This window comes from Protopterus annectens, chromosome 4.part0, assembly GCF_019279795.1.
Source record: "Protopterus annectens isolate FY-2018-M chromosome 4.part0, PAN1.0, whole genome shotgun sequence".
Lineage (NCBI taxonomy): Eukaryota > Metazoa > Chordata > Ceratodontiformes > Protopteridae > Protopterus > Protopterus annectens.
Genome location: NC_056733.1, coordinates 1,101,433,062 through 1,101,458,660, shown reverse-complemented (window position 1 = coordinate 1,101,458,660; position 25,599 = coordinate 1,101,433,062).

The following is a 25,599-nucleotide window of genomic DNA, read 5'->3' as shown; positions in this document are numbered from 1 at the left end:
CTTGAGGAAGACTATTTTGGATCTTATAAGGGCCTTTGTGGTGTGGAGAGGTGGTCCTGAGGAGGACCTTTTAGTCCTGAGGAGGACTGTTGTGGTTCTGAGAAGAACCTTTGTGGTGGATTGGTCCTGAAAAGGACCTTTGTAGTCTTAAGGAGGACTGTTTTGGTTCTGAGAAGAACCTTTGTGGTGTGTTTGGTCCTGAGGAGGACCTTTGTAGCCCTAACAAGGACTTTTTTGCAGTACCTGTCAGGTGGGAGGTTGGGTTGTACCCTTCTGGTCTCCACCTGGGCAGTCAGGGATGGCACTGTCGTCAGATCTCATATGGTTCTAAAAAGGACCTTTGTCAGTCCAGATGAGTCCCTAGGTAGTCCTGGTAAGACTGGCGTGCCCCCTTGTTGGTCAAGGCTGGGCTAGTTGAGTTCCAGGTAGGTGGCCTTTCAAAGTACTGGTGTGCCCCCTTGTGGTCCAAGCCAGGGCTTTTAGGTGGAATCCCAGTCAGAATCTTTTGAGGGTCCTGGAAAGGACCTAGTTAGCCCTTAAAAGGACTGTAGGGTTTGAAACCTCAACCTTTAATATGTACAGACTGAACTAAAAATGCAGTGCAGGCCTTAGACAAGACAAAAAGAACAAAAATAAATGATAATGGAGAAATGCATAGTCATCTGAGACCAAGGTGTTATAGGATTTAATGCACCATGTAATTAATGAATGTCTAAAAAGTTATACTGTATATCTGAACAAGAAATTACCTCATATATCTGCTCCAATACGTAATTATTAAACTGAAATACAAATACAAGGAATTAAATCCAGATGTATCCTTAAGACATTCAAACTGATCTAGAGCTCAACAGTTTGAGCTTAGAGCCAACACAGTGCATTACAACATACAGCATTATTTCTATGGTGTAACAATGTGTTCCCTCATATAACAATAGTATGTCTCAGTGTTTAACTCTTTAATAATGTAGAGAGTAATAATGTACGTCTGTATTACTCAGCATTCACACATATAGAAATATACTGTACGATGCATGTCAAACCAATACAGATAATGGAGAAAATGTTAGTCATCTGAGCCTTATGCACGATGGGCATCAGTGAAACACGGCTGTTCTATATATTTAGTAAAGATATACTGGACACTTGCCAGGAAAATAGAGGACTTAAATTGCTTGGGTTTAATATCAACTATATAAACAGCAATATCTACAAAATGATCTGCAACGGGCTTTGAACCCCAAAAAGGGTGTGGGGTCATTAATCACTGTGACTTATTGCTTAACCAGTTGAGCTAATTAACATAACTGCTCATTCCTGCTTGTAATAAGAATATTTATGGCATATCATTCACAGCTGCTGTGTATAATGTTATGTACATTAGTATTACTCTTATCAATACAGACACTAATGAAATAAAATTTAAACAGTCCCTTAAACGCATACAGCTAGGAAATACTTTTGTTATAATGTAGGTGTTAAGGTGTGGATTATGAAACTTACTGCAGGCATCCACAGGCTGCTGTTGGACATTTACGACCTCTGCAACAATCCTGCGAAGATCCTTAGAGTCCCTCTGATGCACGTCATATCAGTGCTAGGCTTGCACACCAGTCAGGAAAATCCCAGTCCATCAGTGGTGCTCCCTTGCAATCTGGTTCCAGATCTCTATCATTGCAAAGTTCCTTGAGCGTGTTCACATACTCTGTGTCCAGCATAGATATGAGCATCTGGGTGGTCTCATCCTCCATTCTGTTCAGTGACTGGACATGCCAAAACCTCTTTGCGGTCACATCTTCACTTTTGAAGCAAGAACTTTGTCCAAAAAATGCCTTCAGATAAATGCTAACTGAGGTCCCACTCAGTTTTCAGGTAGTAATGGTATGACCAGTAAATGTATCCAAATCATGTTTTAAGATTGGTACTTCTATGATGGTATCAGACTATTGGAGGGCACTGGGAACATGTCATTGATAGTCCTGTTTACTGATACCTATTGGGCAGTTGTGCAGAATGTGTTATGCTGAGCTATTGATTATTGTGCCAAATTTATAGATGTTATGCAGCTGTGCACAAATGAGATTCCAAAACATTTAATGTTAATGAAGTTCATTAATTATGTATGGCATAAATGGTATTAAAAATGCACATAGGTGCACTCACTGTCAGGTATAGCTGACTTACTGCCAGCTTCAAAGGTGAGCTGTCTAGTATTGCTGTGGTGGAATACACTACTGTAATTATAGCATATCAGTGTTACATTTAATGTTTATAATTCAAATTTTACATGTTGACATGCTTTTTATTGGTCAAACAAATCTGCAATACAAACTGGCTGTGCCACAATTGAACAATAAGCATGCAGATGGTATTTGGCTAAAAGCAAACAGACCTTTTGAAAAGTGGATGAAAATGACATACAATTATATCCACTGTAATGTCTGGTTCACTTTGACTGTGTTTGGTACGCTTAAGGAGAGGAGATGGTTTCTGTAAGTTGTATGTCAATAGTGATGCTTACTAATGCATGCACTATAGATAAAACTGAAATGAAAAGGGATCAGCAGTTCATTGTGATTAACCTGTACTGTCTGTGTTATGCTTACAGAGAATGAATTCTGATGCTTTCTGAAAGTTGTCGGTTTAATGCATAGTTTAGTTGTCGGTTTAATGCATAGTTTACAGATACACTCTGCTTAGTAAAATAGCAGTAGTTGTTATTACAATCTGCACAAGACAAAGATGGCTTTAACTGCTCACTGTTTACTGTGTTGAGATGTGAAGAAATTTGTGTGTGGCACAAGAGTTGTTTGGTTGTCTTGTAGTTAAAATGTCTTCTACAATGGGTTCAAATCCCACATATGATCTATACAGATAATATAATGGGTTGTTACATGGGATGATGTTGTGACATGTCTTTCATATTTAGACATTGTTTTCATATTCATTGTGTTCTTAAATACATAACAGTAATATACATGATTAAGGATTATTTTGCATTAACTCACATCAGTAGAGAGAGCAGAGGAAGTAACTTGGCAAATGCGTATAACATCATCATGTCAGCTATCAGCCTCCATAAAATGTATAACCTGTGCATATAACACTGTCTTCCAGATGAAAAACTGAACTAGGGGGTGACAATAGTTCTCAGTGTGAGAATAACATTATAATTGAGCCTCTGTGCCAGCATGGCTAAAGTCTCCTTGGAATGATGGTAAATACTGTGTGATGGAATGAGGTTTGGACTGAACTGACAAACATGATCAGTGCTGTCGGTGCTCACAATCGATCCCATGAGGCCTGTTGTTGACATTGTTCAGACATGATCCCCCATTCTGCAAACCAAGTACACATATATGAGAGTTCAAGGAATGTCACAAGAGGTGGTCCACCATTAACCCCCACACAAGATCACAATTTTCCTGGCATTACATCATACCACGTGATCATCATATACCTGGTGAAGATATTGAAGCCGATGTTCCAGGATGTACATAAAAGCCATAACTTTAAACCATTGCAGCATATACACTACCAGACTCTTCAATGGAATGTGCAAATTATTAATGTATTGCCATTTTATTTTGTTCAGCAGAACAACTGTGTAGAGAACATGGTCACAGACAGGATGTGGATCCCTGACATAAGTGTCATTGCATATTCTGTTAACAATGCATTACATACCTAAGACTTAAAGCAATGTGTGAAGTTTGTCTTTCTCCGTTCATAGGTCCATCAGCACCTGCACAACATTAACCCATGTCATGTATGTGTCTCCATATACTATTACTGTGATCCACCTACAAACAGACGAGGTATGGCTGGACACCTTGTTTATAGGCTACATCAAATGTGAACACACCTGTGATGTATGGATGTATGGTATTCATGATGCTTTTTCCATAGTCAGTAACATCTGAACAGCATGTTCAGTGTTTCTCCTGTAAGCGTCTCCATATCCTGTTTGAACTGTATTTGTCATGTGCCTTTGCCTGCATTCCCACATATTGACATTAGTGTGCCTTATCATCCTACAGGATTCACATTATGACTGATGATATGCTTCCCAAACAGGGATGATATAAATGGCCAAATGTTCCCTACATTTATTGCATGTCAGTATTGATGATCACATCTGTGCACTCCCTAACTACTGTGTTCTTCATCACCTGCCTAGGGCAACAGCAACATTCACATCAGTCTCCACCAATTGGTGTGTGTCTATAGCATTCTGTGTGTGTGTTATACCACTGCTGGAATGCTGCATGGTGACTGTTAATTGCTTACTGATGATGTATTGGTGTGTATGTTTCCCCATGACTGTTTCAGTTCAGTCCTCACATCTGTTGGTGAAGTCTCACCAGGACATGTCAGGTCTGCTTTACTGTTTTATTTATTCCTAGTTGTAAGCTGCATGCAATATGTAGCATACAAGAAATCTCTCTATTATATAGGGTCTATGAACCTCACCCAAGCATGGTGTCTTGGTAAGGCCATATCCCAATTAACATTGTAGTCATATAGCTGGCCCACATATCATCATTAACCTGACACAAGCTTTTTATCTTATGGGTGCTTGCCTTTAGGAAACCAGTATCCTTTTTCACTGTATCTTTTCCAGAGCCTTCCAGAGTCTGCCACAGAGGTGAGGTTTATGAGTCTGTGGTTACCTGAATCAGTTCTTGTGCTGTCTGTGAGGAACAATACCATTGTGGTTTCTTTTCTCTATTTCCAAGTAAACAGTTGAAATGTTCTGTCATGAGTCCTACAAGCATACCTACCAAGTTTCTCAGGATCCTGGGACATATACCATTATGGTTCATAGGTATCTACTAGGCAAAAACCACAAGGACCTTTTAAAGCCTAGCCATGCATCCCAAATCTCTGACAAGTTCTGGTACCCTTGATAAGCATAAGCAGGGGCTTGGGAGATAAAACATTTACAAGCAGGGTCTTGGGAGATGAACCATTTACAGGTTGTCTGTGTCCATTAGAGATATAGATGTCAAACCAGGGATGAATTTTCTGTTCTTCATCCAATTGTCCAAGTTACAGATGAATTGGGTTAGGAAAGAACTCTGCTTCATATGGATGGGGGAGCCTGTTCCAGAGACAGGGTAGTCTTTGGGATGGATGCATACCTCTCTCTCTAGCGGGTCCTATTTATATCACAGGCAAGGTGTAAGTCTCTAGAGCAGGTAATTCTGTTGATGTTTGTTTTGTGTATATATATATATATATATATATATATATATATATATATATATATATATATATATATGCAAGAGGTCCGTCAGAGTGGGGTCTGACAATGCCCTTTATGCAGGCCATAGATCTCTCTTCAAAAGCCTGTAGGAGACAGAATACAGGGATAGGCCCTTGAGGTGGTCTGCATAGTACATTTAATTTATGCCCTCTATTCTTTTAGGGAGAAACCTCTGTGGACGTTCCAGTTTGAATATGCCTGGTAAGATGCATGCCAAAGGGGGCATTGTGCTCTATGGTAGGTCTGATGAATGCTGAATACAGTGGAACAATGACTTCCTTGGCCCTAGATGCCATACCTTTGTTTATAAGTTGCACAACATAGAATGATTTCCTCACTACTGTAGACGTGATGGTCAAAGGATAGACTACTGTCTATGTGTGTCTCTAAGTCCCTGACTACTGGGTCAACCTGTTCAAGGCTTTATTCTTCTCTTCCACTGGTGTGACACTTTATTTTTTAACTAGGCCAACAATTAATTCCATTTCAGTTCTCAAGTCTCAGCTACCATCCTCCTCCATACCTACTCCAAGCTTTCATAAGTAACTGACAATCTGGTATCTGCTTTCCAATATTTATATGCAAGAGATATACTAGGCATATCTTTCTTTATCTCATTTTTGTCCCATGCCTGCCAAAAATCAAACCTTCCCTTGATCAGAGATTACACTTTCCAGGAATGGTGGTGTTATCCAGGCAGGCATGAGGATGCTTTGTGCTCTCGCTGGTGTGTTGCCAAAGACAGCTGTTTCACTTTATGGCCTAATCCCATCCCTGGTGGTGATGCAAAGACTTGCATTACCACAAGGGTCTCCTATGCCCCCTTTCTTCTTGCATGCATGCTCCCCCACCTATATCGACAGGGTTTATCATCAACAGCATGGGAAGCTACTGTCACATGTTTCCTAGCACCAGATCCCCACATAATGATAGGGCTCTCCAGCCAAGGTCCAGTCATCAGAGCTGTGCAACAGGTAAGTGTGAAATACCATCTCTTCCCTAGGATGGACATGTCCCATCCTCCCTGCCTGGAGTATCAGGTTCCTGAGCTGTTAGTCCATCTAGGGTTGTCTGGGTTGTAGTATGGATTTTATCCCATTTTGCCACTAGTGTGGGCTTAGAGCCTGTTTTCATACATTTTGTGACTTTTCAAGCATCTTCTTATGTTTCATTTGCCTCCCAAGTGGCATTGTCTGCAGTCCATGTATCTGTCAGCCTAATGAAGCTCCACTGACATTTTCCAATGTAAGTCTTTACACATTTTCCAAATTCTGCCTTTTTCTTTTCCTAAACATTCATCCTTTAGGCAATATAGTACCCTCACTGTGGGTTTGTCCTGTCACTATATCTTTCTTGTTATCTTGAATAGCCCAATATCCCAGCCAGTATTTCCCATTATCATATATATATATATATATATATATATATATATATATATATATATATATATATATATATATATATATATATATATATATATATGGGTTCCATACACTAGATCGAATTTTCACTAATTCGAAATAGTGCATGGAATGCTCACTGCAGCGAAAGTGCACTTAATCGAAAGTGCACTTACGCGAAGTTCAGTGCAACGAACGGGTGTTGTACTGAACTTCCGTGCAGTACTCACGGACCTTAGGGTTAGGGCACAGGTCATAGTAAGGGGATAACCCATAGGGTTATCCCCTTACCATAACCCCTGTCCTAACCCTAAGGTCCGTGACGACTGCAGCGCAATGAAGGACATAGCAATGTCCTCTACTATGGTGCGATAGTCACGAACATTAGGGTTAGGGCATATGTTAGGGTAAGGCTTTACTAACTATCCCCTTACCCTAACCCGTGCCATAACCCTAAGGACCTTGACTATTGCACCATAGTGGAGGACATAGCTTGTTTTTTTTATGCCTTCCACTGTGCTGCAGTGTTTTCGGTGAAGTGCACTTACACAAAAGTTCACTTTCGTTAAAGTGAACTTTCGCAGAAGTGAGGCTTCCTATTACAAGTTCGAAGTAGTGAACTTTCATTCTTGTAACAGGAATCCATATATATATATACATATATATGTATATATATATATACATATATATGTATATACAGAGATATAGCTATATATGGCATACCTTTGAAAAGCTCATAAGCCTGTCTCCTCTGTTTGGTTCTGTCAGCCTGTCTCCTGAGCTCAGTTCTAACAAGTCCTTTATGTAGTGCATCCCTTCCCCTCCTAAGTCATGCATCTCTATATGAATATTTACACGTATTAACCTTCAAACGTCTCCCAAGAATACCCTTACTAGTTGCAATGAACTTCATGATTTCCCCCAAATTCTTATGATTTCCCTATCTGTGTTTTTTTTTTCAAACACCTTCATTGAATTATCACTTGTGACACAGGCACATTTACATTCATATAAAAAGTAATCAAACTATATTAACAAAACAAATATTATACTTCACATATACTGTTATATATCATATAACCTAAGGAATATTACATAAATTATTAAATTCCTGCCTTTGTTTTCTAAACGAGAAACATCTTTATTAAGCCATCACTTACTAGATAGGCAGTCATACATTTATATAAATGAAAACAAACCACACCAACATGGGGAGGTTGGCATAATGGTTAATGTGTTTACCTTACAGACACAAGGTGCAGATTTGATTCTCACTTGGGGTAATTGGCTAAGCTTAAAAATAGCCCACAAGGGCAGTTAGCCTAGTACTAAACTATGAACAAGCATTTTACATCACAAACCATACTGACACATTCCCAGCCGCAGACATTATAAATCACTTATGATCTACCCAATCTTTCTCACTCAAGCATTACATAGCGCATTCAAATCCTGCCTCCTTTTAGACCTCATTCCTCCTACCTTGCATGCATTGTTCCCACAATTCTCATTTTTTCCTGTGCAGTTTCGTACCCTTTTCTAAAGATCTCAGTTCCAGTTGTTTTATCTCTGTTATGGGTCTATATTAGATAAACGAAAGTTTATCTTACCGAACGTTAATGAGCGAAAATCCCAGAACCCGAAACCGGAATTGTGAGATCGCAGTACAGTGAAGATGGGAATATTTGCCCTTTCCTCACTGTAGTGCGATCTCGGAGTTGGAAAATATATTTAGCAGGGGGTGTGGGGGGCACAGCCCCCCACAATTGCAGTTTCGAGTTCCAGGATTTTCGATAATGTCAGCATTCGGTAAGATAAACTTTCGTTTATCTAATATAGACCCTCTGTTACTATATTTACTACTTCCAGTATAGCTGGTTTAGATTTTGATTTCCATTTTCTAGTAATTTCTTTTTTTGGCAGCTACCATTATTAGACACAGCAAGGCCTTACCATATCTTGGCAATTCTGATTCTGTATCATAGCCCAGAAAAATTATCTCTCTTATCGGACCAATCTGCCCACGCAGCATCTATAACAGTGCATACGACTTCCCTATGTGTTGCATTTTCAATATTCTTAAATATTCATGAGCTAGAGTCCCCCCTCCTTTCTTTCCTATCTCACACACCCTTACCCCTTGTCTTCCAACATCAGTAATCTCCGGCCACATCCACCACCAGGACACACCTACTGAAATCATAGGACTAGTTGTAACTTTGACAGTTATAGTGCCTGTCCTGAAGATCTTGAACAGGATATTCTGGCTTCCCAAGACTGGATTTGCAAGATAGAAGCTCCTAAACCAGATTCCCTTGTTGCTACATCTGTCCTTAAAAAGGTTTTGACACTGCAGATTTTACTGTCTATACCCTGTATAAGGAATCAGTGACTGTGGATAGGGTTAGGAGGTGCATTTATATGTCTTGCACATTATCTCTGAGGGCAATAAGCCATCTTTCTCATATGTTGAGTTTTTTTTTGGGGGGGGGGTTGATGAAAAGAGAGTCTTCATATGAGTTGCCAGATGGATAGTTTAAGCTCAGACAGCAGTCACAGATGGTATCTATGTCATCGGTCACTAATATTGCTATGGGATCACCTCACAGTCCAGTGGCTGCTGTAAGTGGGGCAGCAGGACCTGGCAAAGCTCTTTGCTGTCTGGCCTTGTTGTAGCTCATGGATTTCAAGGTCACCTTCTCTAATGCCTCATTTAACAGGTCTGCTGTCTAGGTCCTTTCACTAAAAAATACCCCCCAGAGAATATGCAGTAGGAGGTTAAAACCATCTGATGTTAATTTTCAAGCTTCGCACAGCTCACCTTTTCCATAATGCAAAAAGCCCAAATTAGCTCTGGTTTCAACAGCATCAGACATAAGAGTTCTGAAATGAACCAGTGAATCTGTGGTGGTTTTCAGAATAGTCACTATCCCAGATGCAGAAATAATAGGCAGCATCAGGGATTCCACAGTCCTCTTTCATGGGGAAGCAGCCTAATCCCTAAGACCTTGCCTGACTGTCCCTCTCTGGAGGGAGTAAGGGGACATCTGTCTCTACACTTTCAGGTGTGACTGGCCATCATGTTAGGCAACTTGATAACGACTGTGATATCCAGACACTATAAAGTTTCCTTCCACTGCCCCACCTCACCTCACTCTGTCCCCTACCAGATGTTCCATCCTGAGAGAAGATTGCAGCAAAAACGAGATGTTAAACCTGAACCTGTGACATAAAAGAGCCAAGAGGTCCCACCACACAGGTTATTACTTCAGGTTCTTTTTTGTTCCCATTAAGACTAAAGACATCATTACTGGATTTAAGGATTCTAACTGAATTTATTTCTAAAGAATACTTTTGGATGGTCACATTGCAGTCTATCCTTCCTCTGTCAGAAGGAGACTGTATATGCTCCTTGGAATTCTAAGATACACATAAAGAGCCAGAATCTATAAGACTTGCTCTTAGCATAAGTGACTTACTCCAATGTAAGCTTGACCCAAATCCAAAAGGCTTGTTTTTGGTGTAAGTGACTTATTTCGGTGTAAGGCCTATCTATAAATATGCTTACACCGGGGGCCAGATCCAAAAAGAATTACTCAGGTGTATACACCAGAGTACGTCACTTACACTAAGGGACAGTCTTTTGGAACCTGTCCATCAGTATAAGCTTGCTTTATATAGAGACCTTACATTGAAGTAAGTCACTTACACCCAGAACAAGTCTTTTGGAATCATGGCAAACTTATAAGAGTAAGTCAATTACACTGAGAGGAAGTCTTTTGGAATCTTCCAAGGAGTGCAGGAGGTTTCTACACTCCTAGGTGAAGCCTGTTTACCAAATGTATGTACATAGTTGCAGCGAATCAGAGGCTTTAAAGCTCCTAGCTGCTCTAACATGGCATAGATTAGTGTCTGCTCTGGACTCTCTTTTGAGTCTCTTCCTGTGTTGGGAAATTGCTATTAAAGTGCACATTACAGAAATTCTGAAATTTCATCAAGATTCTAACTCTTTGTCTTCAGTGTCCTTGAAAGAATTTAATGCCTTTTTAAGGGATGCTTTCTTTACTGCACCTCCTTTTAAGGATCCTGCCCTTTTTTGAGATTTGTATTTTGTTTTAGAGAAACTCAGTTTTCCTTCTTTTGAATCAGCTGCTGTTGCAGAATTTATTTTTTTATCTTGGAAAATTCTTTTTTAGTGCCTATAACTTTATGTAAAAGAGTTTCTGAATTATAACTTTTATGTGCCAATGATCCATATTTCATATTTCAAAAGGCTAGAGTAGTTTTGTACACAAACCCATCTTTTATGCCAGATTTAGCAAGTGAAACAAATCTCAATCAGACAGACTATTAATCTGCTAGTATTCTTTCCTAATTATGATAACAGAAGTGAATATTTGATGCACTGTGTGGATGTCCGCAGACAACTGAGATTTTCAGTGGTTATGACCATATCCTCAAAGAAAGAATCAAAATTGTTTGTGTCCTTTTCTCAAAATAAATTGGGTTGTACAATTTCTAAAATTGCTTTATCCAGAGATGGTTGACTGACTGTATTAAATTCAGGGTAAACAATTGAAATGTTGGAATTCTCTAGAGCGAGTCCCGAAACACAGAGACTGAATGGCTGAAAAAATAAATGGACTTTCATATACTAAGTCCAAGATGGCGATTTCTTGTGGTATTCCCTTTTCTCTGAGTTCAGGGTAAGGTGAAAAGGGTTTGCCCCCATTCTGGAGGCTGCAGGGGGGCTTGACCCCCCACAAAAAAGTTTAAAGGATAAGACCAATCTTCGAAACTCACTCTTCTCCTGTAGTTTTATTCCTTTTTTTGGCATGTTGACATTTCAATACGGAGCCTAAATTAGTTGTGAAAAGTAGAGTAAACAATTGCCTTCTGTATCTAGATCTCACTCAGTAAAAGCAGTGGCTACTTCTCAGGCATGTTTCGAAAATGCACCCTTAGCTGATATTTTTACAGAAGTTATGTGGGCTTTATTGAATGCGTTCATAAGATCCTAGAAGGTGATGTGATCTCCAGATCTAGTATTCCTTCAGGTTCAAAGTTATTATAGGCATGTTCCCATGAAGGTGACCACCCAGAATGATAAGCTCAAGACTTTGTCCTAGTGCCGTTGATGACAGATTTCCTCATAGCAGATTCACAATTCAAGTACTTACTATAGTGATAAATCTATATGAGCAGCGTTATCCTCATCAACATACCCACCCTTCTTCTCCCTGCCCCCTACTAACATGGTCTAGGGTTCCTTTAGTTTTTATTCTGACACAGTCTGCTTCTCCTTAGCTTGGCACAGCACAGAACTGGACAGGAAGCTGTTTTGCTGAGCATTATGGGTTGAAGGGAAGAGGCTAGTAACCTTGGAACATTTTAGTTACTAAGTTGCCTAATGGCCTTAGTCCTTGTTGATGAAAAGGGACAATGATTATCCAGGTCGAATTTCATGGTAAGTAAATACTCATTCCTGGACCCTGCCAAATACAGGCTAACCAGCTATTCTGAAAGTATTTTATCTTATGGACAGTTAAATATGATGGGTTGGTCCCTGAAAACTATAAAAAACTATCAGTAATACAAGTTCATGGTACTACATGAAGGCTGGGTTCTCAAGGCCTTACAAATCTAAGACATTTCTTCATCTCACTATTTCTCATTCAGTGGCAAACCTATAACTATATAGTCCATCCATCCATGTCTGCCTTCTGTTCCTCGACTCAGTTTTCTAACGTCGGTGCTGACTGACACACTGCTCACATCACAGTACGCCTTCAGCCATGGCTACAACACTGCTTTACACTCTGACAGCTCTTCTCTTAAGATAGCATGCAGGTCTTATTATAATGGGTCTGTGAATTACTTTATGTGTTATTTCTGTGTTCTGCACCTCACCTTTTTTTTGTTCTCTTGCTTAAATATGTAAATGTGCTGTACAGCTTGAAATCTCAGCAAAGGTGAATTTTGATGGTGCTACAGTCTGTTACCGAATCACTCTGTCAAACTACCTGTCCTTACACCAGTGCATCTTATTTGCATGAAGAGTAAACCATTTGTGAATTCCATCTGTTTGCAATCTATAGTCCTCTATTAAAACTTGCTAGCTGCGATAAATGAGCATATGTAACTGACTAGTATGGGCCTCTGCTATTCAGTGGTATTTACTTCTGTGACCTATCTAAATCACTTATCTTCACCACCATGGTGCCAGTGTGAGGGAGAGTGATTTAATTTGGTGAGGAACCACACCACACTCTTCATCAGTTTCATTATCGGTTCATAGGCTCACAACAGGCTAATGACCACTAGGCCCCTTAAAAGCCTAGCCATGCAACCCAAATGCGACCCACAAATTTGATTTATATTTCATTTACAGGAGGTGATTTACTGACTGGCTATGTCCATCAGAAACATAATAGTCAGACCAGGGGTGAATTTCTGATTACCCATCCATTGGTCCAAGTTGTGCTAAAATAGGGACAAGGAGGAAATGTGCTTCACATGGATGTGGCGCCTGTTCCAGAAAATGGGAATTCTCTGAGAAACATATCTGCCTCTCTAACATGCCGTATTTATGTTGCAACAAAATTTCGGTCTTTTACTCTAGTATTGCTGATGCTGTTTGTTTTGCAGACGTGCAAAAGATTCATCAAAACAACGTCTAGGAATGCCTTGCATGCCAGGAGAAGATCACCTCTCAGATGTCTGTATGTCTTTGAGGTGATCAGTGTAGGATATCACGTTTACTCTCTCTTTACATTATGGCAGGGCATGTATAAAGGGAACATAATACATTAGCACAATGTGGAGTATTTATTTGCTTTTGTTTTTGGTATGCTTGTATGGCACTAGCTTCTAGTAAAAAATTAAAACATAGCTAGAATTTCATGTATACTTATTTCTTGTTACTAACGAAAATGGAAAGTATGAATCTAGCCAAAGGTAAGCATCTCGGCATGCTGACAGCTGTGAAACAGGCAGCTGGGTATTTTGCTAAGTTGCTCGAGTCATAATTCAGTGCACTGTTTTATTTCCTTCCTGTATTTTTTCTACCTTATACTCTGCAGCCAACACAAAAAGCAGCTTTGTCTTCTGCGAGCAGCAGCTGTTCCTGATCATTCACTGTTAATCTCACCACATATATCCCAGTACATTAACAAAGTTGAGGAATGCTCTATGAATGCCATGTTGGGGGGGGGGGCACATTTCTGAAATGGTCCAAAAATGTGTTTCTTATGGGAGTACTAAGATGCTTTTGAATACACTGCTGTTCTTGTTTAACTTGGCATACTTAACCAAATATAACAGGTAAACACTAGTTCTGCATCATCAGTCATTCTCACTGCTTTCATAATGTCTGATTCTATCCCACAGACCTAGAGAGCAAAATTCCTTATACTTTTCAGAGAGCTTTACCAGAATGAGAAACAAAACACTTGCACATCTTAAATTCAAGCAGCACTGAGAAGTAGGAAGATGCTCAAACATAATTTTTTGTTATACCCACAACAATTAAACAACTTTGTGCAATTAAATTTAATGCACACTTTCAAAACTAGAGCATCCCTGAAAACTTCTAATTTAGGCACTCTTATTTTTTTGACTTAATCGGCCTCTTACAAATCAGGCAGGTTTTCCTACAAAGTTAGCTGTCTTTACTGATGTCACACACAGACAACTGATGCCGTAGGTTCATAGGTGTTTACCAGGCTAATGATCAAAGGGCCTTTTTAAGCCTAGCCATGCATCCCAAATCTCTGATTAGTTCCGGTACCCTTGATAAGTGTAAGCAGGGGTTTAGGAGATGAAACATTTCCAAGCAGGGGCCTGGGAGATGAACCATTTACAGGTTGCCTGTGTCCATTAGAGACATAGGTGCTAAGCCAGGGATGAATTTTTTGTTCCCCATGCAATTGTCCAAGTTGCACTTGAATTGGGTTAGAGAGGAACTCTGCTTCACATGGATGGTGAGCCTGTTCCACAGACAGGTAGTCTCTGGGATACATACCTGTCTCTCCAGCTGGCCCTGTTTATATCACAGGCAAGGTTTAAGTCTTTAGAATGGGTACTTCTGGTGCCATTTGTTTATCTGATATGCAGGACATCCATCAAAGTGGGGTCTGACAATGTCCCGTATGCCAGACATAGATCTCCCCTCAGCAACCTGTAGGAGACAGAATACAGGGGCCTTGAGGTTATCTGCATAGGACATTTTACTTACATCCTGTATTCTTTTAGTGAGGAACCTTGTGGAGTTCCATTTGTTGGATATGCCTGCTTAGGTACATTCCAAAGGGGGCATTGTACTCAGTGATAGGTCTGATGAATGCCAAATACAATGGAACAATGACTTCCTTTGACTTAGATGCCATACCTTTGTTTATAAGTTGTGCAACATAGAATGATTCCTCACTACTGTAGACACGTGCTGGTCAAAGGGTAAATTACTGTCTATGTGTTTCCCAAGTCCCTGACTACTGGATCAGCTCTTAGGGGCATGCTGTTAATATGATAGTTACTGTCACTCATCTAGTCAGGATGTAATACACTAGTCTTTGTGGCTTTTGCTCAAGGAGTTTTATTATGTATAAACACATCACGATTGAAGCTTATTAACTTTAACTTGGGTAACCTACATACAAGCTAGCTACATTCATTCTTACATGCTCACTCTCTGGCTGCACTTTCAAAATGGCACTGAGTATAGCATGTGCCTACTATTTACGTATGCATGTTCAGTCCTTGATATGCTTCGTAAAGACACAGCACACACACACTGTTCTACATCCTCCCTATTTGAGAAATAGATCAAGCAATTGCTAAGAATATCAGTTGACATGCAAACAATACAAATAGTTATTGTTCATGCAATTATACAGAACTAGGTACATATATACAGTTATGTCGAGATTGCTGTGTATTTCACACTAGGTCTGGAAGTACGACCAAATCATGTGACACAAAACTGAGAATTAGACTTAGCAACTGGAACTGTCTCTGCTGAATGTTAAACCTTAGGAATATCAGGAACATCCTCAGGAATGGAAGTAGAATTAAGACACATTCTGGAACGGGGACATTGTCTGGGTTGCTCTGAGATCTAGAGTCTGTATCACAGGAACAATGCTGCAATAACAATTCTGGTACAGGAAGAAGATGTCTGTGATCTCTCCTGTACTCCACACCCTCAGATTCTACAAAGTAGGATCTTGGCTCGGTGCATATACCTGTCACTTGACCAATCAGGTTGAAACCTTTCGCCATTTGTATCCTCACTGTCTCTCCTCCTTTCAATGGACAAAGAAATCTGCTCAATTTATCATAACTGGACTCCTGGAAGGATCACTTCCTGAATAATTGGGATGTGATGGTTCTGTTGTTTTTAGCTTTAGGCCTCAGTAAACTTGAACTAATAGGCAGTGTTGTTCTGGCTTGCATGGGTAGATGTCTCTGAGCAGGCGAGCCAAGTATATCGTCATGGGGTATTTTTCTAAGATTAAGCAAATTCAAAAAGACATCGGTATTATAACGCTTTGACCTTTCAAGTAATTGCTTTGCACTCTGTGCTGCACTTTTAGCTAGTCCATTTGACTGTGGATATTCTGGACTGCTAGTAACATGTACTAAGTCCCATTCTCTTGTAAATTTATGAAACAACTGACTAGTAAATTGAGTACCATTGTCAGAAATAAGTTTGTGTGGACTACCATGGACTGAGGAATGACGTTTTATCTTAGTAATAACAGTAGTCGGTGTTAGATAGGAAATCAATCTCAAATCAGTTTGAATAAGAATCTTCCAATACTAAGTAATACTGATTGTTCCACTCGAATATGTCAGTGGCTACTGCTGACCAGGGTAGTTCAGGAACTTGACTTAGCTGAAGTGGTTCTCTTTGCAAATGCAGTTTAGTACTAATGCATACTGAACAAGAATAAAGTACCTTATCAATGTCCTTCACTAGTGAAGGCAAAAATACTAGTTCTGCCACCCTTCTTTTGGTAGATTTGAAACCTGGGTGACCACGATGCAAAATCTAGATATATTCATGTTGTAAGGAAACACGATCAACAGTTTAAGCCCTTTGAAAATAATGTCATTTTCCATTAACATCTCATCTCTGTAAGGAAAATAAGTTTGCACTTCAGGTGGTGCACAGGATTGCTTTGAAGGCCAACCAACATTAATGCAGTGGTTGAGCTTTTACAAAATTGGATCAGTCTTTGTATGATCTCTCAGCTCATCAAGTCTCGTGGTAGAAAAATTACGCACTGCCATTATGTCAAAGTCAAAATTCCCTGCGTCGTGCTGTTCCTTTGTATTTCTGGGCAGTCTGAATAAGGTATCAGCCAGATAAAGAAGTTTGCCTTTTGTATAGACCATTTTGAAATTGTGCTTTTGTGATTTGAGCATCATTCTTTGTAATCTTGCTGGAGCTGAATGCATAGGCTTCTTTAAAACAGTGACTAGAGGTTGATGATCAGTTTCTATCTGAATAGCTTGACCATAAATATAATCATGAAACATTGAACATTCAAATACTATTGCCAAAAGTTCTTTCTCAATTTGAGCATACTGCATCTCAGTTTGGGTAAGTGTTCCGGATGCATAGGCTAATGGTCTGCCTTCCCGAAGAATAACTGCGCCAAGACCAATTTTGAAGCATCACAGGAAAGAGTGACTAATTTATTGACATCATAGTATCTTAATGTAGGTGGGGTGGCAATTTTCTGCTTAAGGTCTTCAAATGCCTTGTGGTGCTCTTCCAACCAAGATCATGTAACATTTTTTGCACATCAACTCTCTTAAATGTGCTGTCAGCTCACTGAAGTCTGGTATAAACTTGCCTAAATAGTTGACCATGTCATGGAAAAGCTGTAGAGCTTGAATATTATCTGGTGCTGACATCTCAAGAATAGCTGCTTGCTTGGATGGGTCTGGTCTTAAACCAGTGCTGGTAAATAAATTACCTACATATATAACTTCTGGTAGTCTGAATTTACACTTCAGAGAACTGAGCTTTAAGTTCATTTCATGTGCTCTGTCTAGAACTCTCTTAAGGTTTCTGTCATGCTCTGCTTCACCATTGCCTTCAACCAATAAATCATCTACTATTATGGCACAAGGATAACCCACAAAAGTTTGCTCCGTTGCATGTTGGAAGACTTCACTTACAGAATTTATTCCAAATGGCATTCTCTGGAATCTATATCTGCCAAATGAGGTACTGAAAGTGGTTAATAATGAGGATTTGCAATCAAGCATCACTTGCCAAAATGAACTTTTTGCATCCAGGACAGAAAAAATGGTGACATTCTGTATTAGACCTCTTTGGCTGTATGCACTGGATGATGTGGTCTCTTCAATACTTTGTTCAAATCTCTTGGGTCAATGCATATTCTGATTTCATCTGAGCCTTTTTTCTGAGCTGCTACCATGGATGACACCCATTCAGTTGGTTCACTAACTGGACAAATTATACCTTGCTACACCATTTTATCCAGTTGAGCTTTGACTTTATCCTGCATAGCTATTGGAACTTTTCTTGCTGGTCTGATTACTGAACTGACTTTTGTGTCTAACTTCATAGAATACACAACTGGAAGTTTGCCCAACTTGTCATCGAAAACGTCAGTATACTCTGAGAAAATGGCTTCAGAAAAATTGGAACTAGGGTATGCACTTACATGATAAACTTCTTTGGTAAAAGAAAGTGGATTCATTCTCAAACTGTCCCTGAGACCCAGTGATGACTGCACTGGTCTTTGAACTACATGGAATAACAAGTTGTAACAGTTCCCAGCCAAATAACATGAAAGCACTTCCGAGCCTTCAGTTTGAATTTCTTTACCTCCATAAGCAACAAGTTTCGCACTACTAGCCACACTGAGTTGTTCATTGGTTCTCATCTTAGCAAATGTGTCTATTGATATAACATTACACTTTGAACCAGTGTCTATTTTGAGCTAGGTGGATTTACCATTTATCTGGACAGTACAAAACACTTTGTTCTTCTCCAACAAATTCACTGCATCAACCTTTTCACTAATTATTGATACACCATCTACATAGAAAGTGGACTGCAACTCCACTTGATCAATTTGCTTTTTTGAGTGACCCTTCTTTATAACTGTGTGAAGTTTTCTTGATTTGCAAAATTTTTGAAAATGGTTCCATTTTTTACACTTGTAACATTGCTGACCAAATGTTAAGCATCTCTCTTTTAGACTCACGATTGGCACCACAATTGCGACAGTTAACAAAGCTGGATTTGGGTTATGCTGACTGAAGCTTGTACTGCACTGAGCATGCTCCTTTCTTAGAACTTGCTGGAAAATTACATTGTTTCCCTGGTGAATCAGCAAGCATTGTGAGTGCCATGTGCTTAGGCCTGCTTCTGTTTGCCATGTGTTGCATGCTATCTACATTTGCTCTGGAGCCTGCTGCAACCATGCTCTTGTCACTTGCCTTTTTGTACCTTCATGCATCTGAAAAATCTCTGGATTTGCTCAACGTTAAATCATTGTCAAGAAGCAATATCTTTCCCACAACAGCACAATTATTACCAGACACAAGCCTGTCATTTATTAACTCATCTTTTAAGTCACCAAATACATTTTAGCTTTGTTTCTCAGGTCAGTGATATAAGCTGTAAAAGTTTCCCCTGGTTTCTGATTTCCTGTGTAAAACAAATGCCCCTCTAATGTAATATTCGTCTGGGTGTTGCACATTTCTCTGAATTTGCACTTGAAACACTCGGGGTCTTCCCTTGATTCGGCCTGTTCAACAATATGATGATTTTCACCTTCTCCCTCATATATTGCTGGTGTATACACAAATCAATGCTCTCTTTCAATGGCCTCTGACCCAGCTAGGTTTAACAAAATGAATGCCCTGGTGCATGCATCTTTGTCAGTATAAGCTGCTTGTATAAAAATATCATGCTCTTGCTCAAATATTTTCCAATTCTCTGCAATATTCTGATCAAATACAAGTGGTGAGGGCTTTTGAAATCCATCTGCCATATTAACACATGCCAGTGAAGGGTTTTGCAAATATGCACGAACACACACACACATACACATAAACCAGAAATTTATGGCAGTATTTGTAACTTTTCCCAATAGCACAACAAGCCTCTGAAGAGTTGAACTTTGCAAAATAAGTCTCTCGGGCACTGTAATACTCTTGAAATTACTGTACTGCAAGAAATCACCTCATCAGTGTAAGAAACATTTCAAATAACTGCACTATGTGGATGAACTAGGCAGAAAAAGCTCAGAGTAAGAAACATTTTGAAGGAACTGCACTTTGTGAATAATCAGTACACAGCACACTGAAACTTCCCCCAAAATGGTGGTACCTTGCTAGACAACTCTTTACAATGCAAGAAACAGTCTATAATGGTGGTCCTTTGGAAATAGATGCATCCATCACAAGAAACTTTTCGAAATGGCTGCACTTTGACTGTACTTCATGAAACAGTTGCACTATGCACACAAACTCTTCAGAATACATGCACAGTAACACGCACACATATGCATGTTTACACACTGAGATAATTTGAATAACACTAGTTAAGCCCTTGATACAATACAAAGTCGTACTTGTTAAATAAAAAATCAGAATTCAATACACAGGAGGTTCAGATTCAAAAGTTTACTAGTGTACACCAGGAGGCAAAAAAACATACAAGTACAGAATTTTGTCTGACATGAAACAGGAAGCACACAATTTTATATAGGTTTAACATTTAGCTATGCCCACCTTTCTGACGTGATATGTCACAGGGCATCTACATCACTTTAGCTTACAATTCTACATTCATTAAGTTTGCTGATGCTGTACATTTAAAAAAAACTTTTCCTTTAGATACAATACGGCCTTGCTATCCAGCTGGTCAGTCATAATGTCTTTCTGTAAAGTTATTTATTCAAGGTTTCATATCAGTTCGAATACAATAGCAGCTTCAGTCTTTTAATGCATGTCTTTGTTCTGTTACACTTTCTCACACAACTGCATGATATCTAAGTAACACATATACAAGGCCATCTCATTCTTACAGGAAGAGCAGAAGATTATTATTTCACACATTTAATTTCCTGACCCAGCAGATAATCACTTGTGAAAAGCATAAACATTAAAACTTGCTAAGCTAGTCAGGGTCAGGGATCAGCTTTTGCTTCAAGTCACACTGCAGTTTCAAAACGACTTCACATTTAGACATGAATTAATTTTACTACTATATGATTAATAGAATAAAATGCATTAAATACTACTTTGCTTTCAAACTAGCATTTCTCATGTATTCAAATACACATTTTTCTAACATTTTCCCCCTATTAATACTTTTTATTCTATTTTAAAGTATGCATAGTGTCATTTCATCTCCTAGCCTTTTCCGCTCAGGATTTTCAGCTAGGTGAGTCATTTAATCTATACTTCAGAAAAAGCGTCATCTGAAATCAATCTTTCAATTTCAATATCTTGGTAGAAAGTTTCAGTAACAGATACATCAACAAAATCTTTGATTAATCTTTTCATGCAGGGAATTCCACAACAAACACATGCTCCTATTAGGAGTATACCCACACAAATAGCAATTAGAATGTTCATTAGGATGGAACCCCACCCCCCCAAATAGATTCTGGAAAAAGTCCGTCAGTGGGTTTGGGCCTGGTTCAGTCATGGCTGATACTTGCTGAATTACATCTAGGTGATTATTTATCTCGTGGCGATTGTCAGGGATAAAAGCACAGCATTCTTCTTTGATAAGCGCGCATGTACCACCTCTCACCGCTAGGGTGAAGTCAAGAGCCATCCGATTTTGTAGCACAACAGTTCTCATTGCATTCAATTCATCAGTCACCAATTCTAGGGCAGAAAAAGTTGCATTACTCATTACTTCGAGAAGTTTCGACAACTTCCTCAGCTCCCAGATTGATTTGACTGCTCCATAAGCTGGGAGTATTCCTGCCCAGGATATAACACTGTCACTCAAGTCCATATGAGTCAATTCGCTTTTGTCTTTTACTGAATTATGGTCTTTCCAACCAGCTTCGATCTTCCCAACTGGATTCACAGGTTTCTTAACTGGACCTTCAGATTTTTGAGCTGTTTCCTTACGTCAGTATCTTACCCAAAGGTAATTCTGCAGTATGTCTTACTGCTGGAACCAAGTAACCCAAAAAACAACTGCCGGACAAATTCTCAGGTAACCATTTATATGCCTTTTTCCCACAAATAAAATAACAGTTTTCTACTTTAGTACTAATACGCATCAGCCCTGCATGAAACATTTTTTGATCTATAACTGACAATTGTTTAAACAAAACTGGATTTTTTTGAATGTCACTCATAGTTGTTTTCAATGCGTTTAAATATGAGTCATCATTAGTATTGCAAAAAGTATTGCCATTACTATTCTTAATATAACATCGGTAAGATATGGTTATATTGCAATTGCTCCAGCCCACCTGGAGAGTGTCATTTTTATAGAAACATACAACTCCTTTTTGTGTGACAGGTAAAAATAAAGCTATTTTGTCCTGTGATCTCACAGTTCCTGTGTCAAAAAGTAAATTCTCCCAAGTCTCATTTATCCCCAAAGGGACAGCGGACATTACCAGTCCTCCATATGCTGTTGGTATAGCTGTACAAACCCAGCAATTTGAAATGTTCATAGTCTCTGCATACACACGTTTCATGGCCAGGTATGTGTTAAAATTTGGACGTTTCATCACGCCTTCCCACTTTCACTTGTGTGGTTGTGTGTAGGATAAACCACAGCAAGAGGAAAATTGTCACAATTACAGTTAATAAATGTACACACAACAAAATGATTATGCAACATCTCTGGGGTTGATCTAAACTTCTATTCGCTTTGTTTTTGGCCATCTCGGTCTGGTTGTGTATCACTCTCAAAGTTTTTATCAAGTTGAAAGTTCTTTACCGGTTTACAATGCGTTACATGAACCCAGGACGTCCTCTCGGCCACTCTAACTGCAGTAGGTGTTGCCAACAAAACCTGGTACGGACCTTCCCACTTTGGACTCGCGCAGTTTTTCCTTTTCGTCACTTTCAGCCACACCCAACTTCCAGGGCCCACGACTGTTTCCACCGGTCTGGTCTGCTCCTTATCTGAAAGAGAGTTAAACTGGAAAACAGACTTATTCATTAACAATTTCTTCATATACTCTGCTAACAAACTGTCAGCCTCTTGTTCTGCAGGCATGAGAGCTTTCCACTGAGGCACATAATATGCTCTCCCAAAAACCATTTCAAAGGGAGTCAAACCCTTTACATTTGGAACCGTTCTCATACTCAGCAGTGCCAAAGGCAGACAGTATATCCAATTCTTTTGGGTCTCCTCTACTAGCTTCCTAAGTTTATTCTTTAGGATACCATTGTACCTTTCCACCAGTCCTGCTGACTGTGGGTGGTAAGCACAATGGTTCTTCAAGGAGATACCAAAAAATCTCCCAAGCTGGTGAATCGTCTGATTCACAAAATGTGTGCCATTGTCACTATAAATCCTCTCCGGAATGCCAAATCTAGGGATTACTTCTTTTATCAGGGCTTTCGCCACTGTTGTTGCATCCAGGTTTTGTGTTGGAAAAGCTTCTACCCATTTAGAAAACATGTCTGTAATAACTAAACAGTATTTTTTCCCTTCACATTTATTCAATTCTATGAAATCCATACAAATAGTATGGAACAGGTATGGTGGTATACGAAAACTTCCTTGATTGGTTTTAAATGCTCCTTGTGCATGATGCTTGTTACAAGTATGACAAGCTGCACAAAATTATTTTGTGTAGTTTATGTATCCATATGTTTAGAATATTCGATTTACTAACTGTACCATCCCCCCTGTTGAGACATGGCACTGCCCATGGCTCAACAAAGCTGCATATCTAAATAAATTAGACGGCAATATCGGTTTTCTTTCTTTGGAAATGTACAGTCCATTCTCAAGAATTGCACCTCGTTTTACCCATTTTTGTTTTTCTGCTTTTGTAGTAAGCATCTGCATTGTTTTTAACATGTCTAAATCTAAAATCTCAGAGGGTTGTAATTCCTCATTTAAAGTAAAGTTTCTGAGGCTGCTTGCTTTGCAGCTGCATCAGCTCGTGCATTGCCTTTCGAAATCTTATCTTGTTGTTTTGTATGAGCTACACATTTACAAATAGCTACTTCGGTAGGTAACTGAATAGATTCTAATAACTCCAAAATAAATTGCACATGATTAATAGGTTTTCCACTAGATGTTATCATTCCTCTATTTTTCCATTGTTGTGCAAATACATGTACTGTAGAAAAAGCATACTAACTGTCAGTATATATGTTTACACACTTGTTTTTTGCTAAAGTACATGCTCTCGTCAAAGCTATCAACTCTGCTGCTTGTGCAGATAAGTTGTGTGGTAAGGATTGAGCTTCTAAAATTTCAGTGTCTGTAACTACTGCATATCCCACCAGATTCTTTCCTGTAGGATCCCTTCTGCATGAGCAGTCCACGTAATATGTCACCTCGGCATTATCCAAGGGCATATCTGTAAGATCTTGTCTAGGTAAAGCTAACTGTTCAATTTCCTGTAGGCAGCTGTATGGTGTGCCCTCCGCAGGAGTTGGAAGTAATGTTGATGGATTCAATGTCGTACATCGTTCAATTGTCATATGAGGTTGGCTCAGCAGTATAGTCATACATGAAAGATGTCTAGCAGGAGAAAGGTATGCCATTTTCTCTTGCAGTAAAATTATTGCAACTGCATGAGGCACTCTCAATGTGAAAGGGTGGAATAACACCACCACTGAGGCCGAAGCCTGCACTGCCATTGCGGCTGCAACTACTGCTTGTACACAGTGAGGCAAGAATTGGGCCACTGGGTCTAACTGTGATGAATAGTAGGCTATGGGGCGTTGCTTGTCCCCATGTTGTTGCGTCAATACTGACGTCATATATCCTTGCTTACAATCTACTGTCTGAAAGAACCGTTTGTGATAATTTGGAAGTCCTAAAACTAATGAAGAAGCTATCAACTGCTTCAACCTGCAGAAAGCCGTTTCTGCTTCAGCTGTCCATTGTAAAATATCTTGTGCTGCCATTGGTGTCTTATATATCAAGTCAGTTAATGGAGCAGATTCCAAAGCATAATTTGGTATCCAGCTCCGACAAAAATTAGTTGTACCTAAGAAAGACATCATTTCTTTCTTGGTTGTTGGTTTGGGTGCTTGCAAAATTGCTGTTTTTCTTTCCTCATCTAGTATTCTACCTTCATTGGATATTACATATCCGAAGTATCTAACTTGTTTTCTCCAAAGTTGTAACTTATTTTTGTTTACTTTGTGACCTTGTATTGCTAAAAATTTCAATAATGCTACTGTATCCTCCCTGCACTGTTGCTGGGTGGGGGCTGCTAGCAAGATGTCATCTACATAAAGTAGAATTTGACTACCTCCCGGTGGGGTAAATCCTGCCAGGTTGCTAGCCATTTCTTGTATAAAAATTGTTGGGCTCTCACAATATCCCTGTGGTAGTCGAGTATATGTATACCTTTTACCCTGAAATGTAAATGCAAACCAATATTGACTATCAGGATGTATAGGTATTGAAAAGAAAGCATTGCTAATATCTACCACAGAGAAATACTTCTGTTGCGGTTCTAAATCATTTAACAAAGTATGTGGGTCTGGCACCGTAGGTGCTCTAGGTATTACTGCATTATTTACAGCTTGTAAATCTTGTACCATCCGCCATTCCTCATTTGCTTTTTTAACAGGAAATAGGGGTGTATTACATGGTGAATCAGGAGATTCTACCAGTACTCCTTCTCTGAGTAATGCTGCTATTATAGGCTTAATTCCTATTTCTGCATCCTTTCTCAAAGGGTATTGTCTTTTCTGTGGTCTAAA